The sequence below is a fragment of the Crocodylus porosus genome, unplaced genomic scaffold (genome assembly GCF_001723895.1).
Source record: "Crocodylus porosus isolate Cpor-Errol unplaced genomic scaffold, CroPor_comp1, whole genome shotgun sequence".
NCBI classification, from domain to species: Eukaryota; Metazoa; Chordata; order Crocodylia; family Crocodylidae; genus Crocodylus; species Crocodylus porosus.
The window spans coordinates 4766432-4772431 of record NW_017728928.1 but is presented as its reverse complement, the minus strand read 5'-3'; positions in this window follow the sequence as shown (position 1 = coordinate 4772431).

Sequence of the window (6000 nt, the reverse complement as noted above, 5' to 3'; positions counted from 1 at the left end):
TGCGCCGGGGGGGGGAAGAGGGTTACCAGCAAAGCAACCATAACCCTGTGTTTAGACAGACAAGTCTAAAATTCAGAATTTATGACTTCATTTACAGGAGCAATTAGCAGGAAATGATGTTATTGGAAACCACAGGCCTCAGTTAAACAGAAATGATGTCCATGATTATCAACACAGATAAGAAAAGTTTAAAAGGCAGGATATAATTTTATTCCAAACATGAAGAGCAAATTAAATAACTGAAAATTGACCACAACAAACAGGAATGAACAAAAGTAAAGTACCCACAGAAAATGCACACTTTGCCTCTGAATATGGTCTGCACTGAATGAAAACATGATGGCTATCTGTCTTGACAGAGAAAACACCTCTGGGAGATTGAAGAATGCAGTGTGAAGAAGGAAGACTGAACAATTCCCAGAGAAGTTTAGTACCTTGCAATATACAGGCACTTGCTTTTAATAAATATTCTATCAACAAATACTGAGATCTAATGAGTTGCCCAAAGTCACAAAACAAGTGGAAACATTATGAACTGAACCCTGGTATTCAGAGTACAAGCCTAACACACTGACCAAGCTTCCATCTATAACTTTCATCCATTATAAATAGAGGTCTACCTAAATCCTGGGAGGACTTACCAATTGTTGTTGGTATAAAGTTTTAATTCCACGGTCATCTTATGGTGGACCTGCCCCTCAGCACTGATTGGCGGAAAGGCCCCAGCCCTTGGTGCTCACTGGCAGAGAGGTCCTGGGGGGAGGAGGGATGAGCGGATGGTAGCCATCTTGACTGCTGGCTGCCCTTCATGCGATCCTGCCCTTGGCACAGATTGGCAGGGAGGCCCCAGCGGGGGGAGGAGGAACAAGGGGGCAGCCATCACCTTGCCTGCTGCCCCTCAGGCTGCCTCGCCAGCCAGTGCCTTCCTCTCCTGGCAGTGAGGACCACCCGCTCCCACTGGTGAGCCAGCATTTGATTTTTATCGGGTTTTTTGCTGTTGTTGATTTCACAGACAATTCTGGATGTCACAGTTCCCGCAAAACCCACAAAACCACAAATGAAGTAGGTTCCTAACTATAACCCAAATTGCTTGCTTCAGTTTATTAAATATAAGCAAATCTAACTTCACATTTTACTTAAATGTATATGCTAGGAAATAAGAAAAATAACGGTATAGTTAAGTTCACCTCAAAAATATTCTTCTCTGTTACCATACATGTCACTGATAGGAAATTTATGATTCCAACCATAGGCACTGTTAGAGTGCATTAAGCACCATTTTATACCATTATGCTCAACCAAGACGGTTTAAAAATTAATCTAATCTTCCACATTATCACAGAGACAAATTATTCTTTAAACCATGCATTTTGTTTAGAGTATGCCAAAGAAGTCTCTCATTATAAAATTATAGAAAGAATGCACTACAGATGAAATTGTATGCCTTCACTAATTATCAAGAGCAGAAGCAGGAGTTTTTTTAATGACTTCTTCAGCCTAGAGTTATTAATTTCTCATTGGTTCATGCAGAGCAAATCTTTTCTGTCATTAAGAATATCAACATTTGTTAGTTTTTATAACTACTGTGATCTGGCTGGGTTTGGAAAAAAATAAATCTTATGAATCTTACTGTGTTTAGTAAACAGTACATAGAGTAATGAATCCCTTAATGAATTGTAAGCATTCAAAATACCCTGCTGAAGAAGCCATTCGCTATTTTTTTTAGATACAGAATGAATACTAAACAATAAAAGGTTATAGTCAATAGGTAGCAAAGCAGCAATCTGTAGTTACATACATAATACACATTTCCTTTTAAGAACTTCATTCCTGTACTTCTGCTAAAAAGAAATCCCCATATTATTAGAATTTTGTTTCTGTTGACAGCAACCACACAATCTAGTGCTATTTCCTGGCCACAAATGTAAAAAGTGTAAGAGGGAAACTTGGAAATGCAGATATAATCTTAACACATTATACTTTCCTTACAGCATAAAACGCATACAATTCTTTTGGTAAAGTCTGCTTTACAAGACATTTTGTAAAGCAGACTAGCCCTGGTGACACATCAATAACTTGCAGGATTCTAGCAAGTGGTTTAAATTAATACTGGTAGTAGACCTGTCAAGGTTGGCTGATTTACTATATTCATAGATGTTTGGGTCAGAAGAGACCTCAGCAGATCATTGAGTCTGACCCCCTACCCTGGGCAGGAAAGAGTACTGGGGTCAGACAACCCCAGCCAGGTGTATGTCTATTCTGCTTTTAAAGACCCCCAAGGTAGAGGCGAGCACCACCTCCCTTGGAAGCCCATTCCAGATTTTGGCAACCCTTACCGTGCAGAAGTTCTTCCTGATGTCCAACCTAAATCTGCTCTCTGTCAGTTTGTGGCCATTGTTCCTAGTTACTCCAAGGCGTGCCTACAAGATTTTTTCAGGATCAGGCTTTTTTAAAGCAGTCTGCAGTTGAGCATTTGTTTGCTCATGGCTATAGACCACTTCCTGGGGCCTGATCAGGCAAAATTTGTCAGCTCTTGGTCTCATGAAAAGTCTGGGTGAATAAAGCATTCCAGCATTGCCCTATTCATAAATGTACACACGCAGAGACAAAGCATCTCCTATTCCTTTCTGCCCCAGCCCAGATGAATTTATCGGCAGCCACAAGATTGCCTCTCAGCCTTCTCTTGCTGAAGAGATCCAGGGCTCTCAACCTCTCCTCATAGGGCTTTGCCTGCAGGCCCCTAACCATTTGAGCTAGCAAGGTGAAAAAAAGCAGCTTTTTCAGTCGTTTACACCAACACAACTGTTAATTAGGCTTTGGAAGAATGTACTGTTTAAAAAAAAATACTGGCTTTGCACTAAGTGTTTCTTTAGTAGTTTAAATGTTTTTTGTGGTAACTGTTTCAGATGTAGAAAATTAAGAAATGTAGTACTGTACGAATACTGTACAAACAAGACCCTCTGCATTTTATAAACACTTTTCTCATCTTAGAATTCTAAAGGAGTATTATAAACTTCAAACCAATTTGGCTCAACATTATGTATAAAATGGTGTTATCTTCAAGCTAAGCCAAAAGAGTCTTCCCTCCTCCCCCTATAGCTGTAGTGAGATTAATGCAGGTACACTGCTGTGCCCATTCGGAGCCCCGTGAAATGCAGAAGCACTCTGCACCAGTATGCAGCCCATCATGCAGGATCAGGGCCTATGGTGCAACCAGGAAGTCTACAGCACAGTCACTAACAGAACTCTAGCCCTGTGCCCCAACCACAAGAGTATTCTTCCTCTCCAGATGAATTTATTTACATATTCTTTAGTTTTAAAAGTCTAAAGGAAAAATAAACATCCATTATAATGTTTAAATGGTCTGGATTTCCTTCATTCAACCAGAAAAATACTTCTCGAGTCACAGCAGGAGAAAACGGAATGCTTGCTGCTTGCATTGCCAATGGAAAGAAAAAAGGGGGGAGGGGACGATAACACTAAAATACAGAAATGTATACAATTTATTGCAAAGATGATAAGGATTAGCAACCCTCTCCACAATTAGAGATACAAATAATTATGCACACTCCATGTAACTTTTTGGGAATTCATTTCAGTAAAACAGCAAGAATAATTGACAGTTTCTGAAACAGAATGCAAATTTCAAATTCATTCTCTACAAGACTGGCAGGTCTGTTTTCACCAAATCAACATACAACTTATTACAACCTCTAATCATTTCCTACTGTGATAGAAAAAAAGCACTGAATTCTATATATTTCATACTGTAAAGTTTTTTTTTTTATTTCTCTCTAAACTCCTCCATTAAAAACTAGATCATGTGGAATTCTGTTGTGACAGATCAGTGAAAACCATATGCAATTTAAGTTGCATATACTGTACTTAAAGCACATTTACCTTACTTATTAAAGATACAGTTAATGAAAAACACTAAAGAAGAAACAACTCTAATTTTTTCTGGGTAAGAATCAAATTTTAGATATAGCTGAGTCTAGATTTCCACTGACTTCCATGGGATGAAGTCACAACAGAGTGAGGACTTCAAAATCTAGCCAAATGAAACTCCACTACTGTAGCTCTCACAAAGCTATGGGCATACTTCATGAACTTTTAAATAATTAAGCCCACATTCCAAAGCAGTATCTGTTAAACTGTTTTCCTATAAGTCTGTTTTTCACATTTTATTTGCTTGCTGAGATAGCACAGAAACCATGCAGGCATCTGATAGAACAGCCTACTCCCCATAGATCTAGACTTAGTACACCCCAGATGCAACCTAAGTTTAGGTTGTGTACACCATTTTTAGTCTAACCTAGGCATGCCAACAGGTATATATCAAAATCAGTCCATTTGGATCAATCTAAACGTAACATCTGTACAGACCAAGAAACCAGTTGGTCAATTAGTTACTGCAACTCCTTGCACTTGGCAGGAAGTGCTACAAGTTGCAATGATACCCTGGACTGAACAGAAGTTTGCTGTTGGGTCTAGGTTGGGGATTCAAGCCTGCAGCCCAGTCTCCTCAGCAATGCCATTCCCATACCCCCTCCCCCTCAACGGTTTTCATAATGGGAGGAGGCAAAGGGAGCAGGGGCTCCAATCTACCTGCCCCACCCTCCAGCACCGGCTGAAAAACCCCTAAACCAGGGGTGGGCAAAATGCGGCCCATGGGCCGGATGCGGCCTGCCAAGCCATTCCATCTGGCCTGCAGGGCCCCTAAAAACTTAGAAAATTAATATTTATCTGCCCTGGGCTGCCTGTCATGCGACCCTCGATGGCTTGCCAAAACTCAGTAAGCGGCTCTCTGCCCAAAATAACTGCCCATCCCTGCCCTAGACCAAACTCCCTCTGCTCCCTTTCGTTTGTCCCATCCTGAAAACAGCAGCAGGCTGGGAGCTCCGCAGACACAAGTTGCACAATGTGCTCTGTTTTGGAATGTGTTCGTCTGAACCCTCATGAAATGAGGGTTTAGATTTTTGCAGGATTGGGCCCTTTTAAAGCAGTTTGCAGTCATGCATTTGTTTGGCCATGGCTGTAGATCACTTTCTGGGCCTGATCAGGCAAAAATTGTCAGCCCTCGGTCTCATGAAAAGCCTGGGTGAATAAAGCATTCCAGCATTGCCCTATTCACAGATGTACACAGACAGGGACATGAATGGATAGTCAGCTGCCCTGCTCCAATTCTGCGAGGTTGCTAAAAGAAGAGAATTGAGAACTTGATTTCTCTGTCCCTTATAATGTAAACACAGGATTTTACAAACAATAACTCGCAAGAACCTTATCAAGCTTATATAGTCACAATGGCTTTGAGACCCAGGAAGCAACTTGATTTTAGATGCACAAAGATTGCCACAACCTATAGTTTCGTCTGGCTTGCAAAAATGCATATATTACCTACACTTTCATTGCTCTGCATTCATCCTGTCAGTTCAGTTTTTGTGACCCAGCCAAAGCTAAATTAAGTTACAGTAGAACAAAGTCACCGAAGTCAGACAGCTTCCAGGACACTAAAAATTACAACATTTATATTCCATGAAATTTTGCATTCTTACAAATTCCAACCCAATGTTGACTAATGGGAATGTCTACTGCGGGGAGGACAGAAGCATGCTATGAAGAGCACTAGGGAAGGTCTTAAATTCAGAAGTTAAATGCAGGTTAGACAAGCTTTTATCTGCGATGGTTTAGACTTAGGGTTATACCACAGGTCTTTCCTAAGTTCTTTCAGCTCAGCTTTTCTATAATAAACTAAGCAGCCCAAACAGTGGTTGTGTCATCCCAGAAAATAATTCCCATTTTAACAATACCTGGGGAAGATATTTTATTCAATATAAAGTTGATGTATATCTGCTTAAATATTTTAAGGGGAGATTCTATATGAATCTGTTCGGTAATATTTTGAAATCTGTATTAAAATCCTACCTTCTAGTTTAGAAGGATATTGTTCAGTAGCAATAATGCTACTGAAACAAGAGTCTTGTCATACTGCCAACAGTT